Consider the following 1,059-nt stretch of genomic DNA (forward strand, 5'->3'; position numbering starts at 1 on the left):
CTCCGCCCCCTCAAAGCCAATTTTGCGCTAACCCAGTGGTCTATCACTCAATTAGAATTTGGTCTCAATTTAGACGACATTTTAAGCTGCAGACAACATCCATACACTCCCCCATAAAAAATAATTATAACTTCCCACCTTCTATTTCTGATGCAACTTTTGGAACCTGGTCCTCAAAGGGCATTAAGTCTATTTCCAATCTGTTTGTGGAGGGCAAGTTCGGATCATTTGCCCAACTCTCTCAATTATTTACTTAGATTTCTCCAAATTAAACACTTTGTCCAGAAAAACAATACCTCCTTTCCAGATTTGCCAGTAGGCAACATGGTTGACCAGATCCTTTTGTTATCCCCTTCACGTAAAGGAGTTATCTCAATTCTTTACAACAGCATATGCAAAATCTCCCCACACTCTTTGCAGGATGTCAGGAGACTTTGGGAGGAGGATCTTGGCGAGGAATTTACCGATGATCAATGGAAAGCGGTGCTAGACTTAGTACATACATCTTCTCCCTGTGCCAGACACAGCGTGATACAACTCAAAATAGTTCTAAGAGTACACTTGACCAAAACAAGGCTGGTGAAAATCTTTCCTAAAAGTTGGAATATACATGAATTTATCTTGAACTACTACCTGATCATATGTTCCAGTCTTTTTATTTTGTCTTGTGTCAAATCTTGAACCAATCACACATTCAATTGGTTCAACCATTTTTCACTTGTCAGTCATAAATTTTGATCGTTTGTATTCCGAATTTAGAATTGTGAAAGGATTCTCTAACCCCTCAAAACACGCCTCAACTTTCTTGCACATTTCCGTTTCTCTTTCATTACTAAATACATGCTTTATCACTGTCTCTTTAGCATGCTGATGGATATCTTGAACAATCTCTTCCATGGAAGTCACTACAGAATTCAGTGTACTTTGAGCAACACCTGCTGCCTTTAGATCAGAAATTACAGCTGAACAACTATTTACAATGTATGGCGAAGATAACTGTGACTCGGCCTCTAACTCTTCAGTCGACTCTTCAACATGAAAAACATTACTTGTATTGAT

This window comes from Etheostoma cragini, chromosome 19, assembly GCF_013103735.1.
Source record: "Etheostoma cragini isolate CJK2018 chromosome 19, CSU_Ecrag_1.0, whole genome shotgun sequence".
Taxonomy (NCBI): Eukaryota; Metazoa; Chordata; class Actinopteri; order Perciformes; family Percidae; genus Etheostoma; species Etheostoma cragini.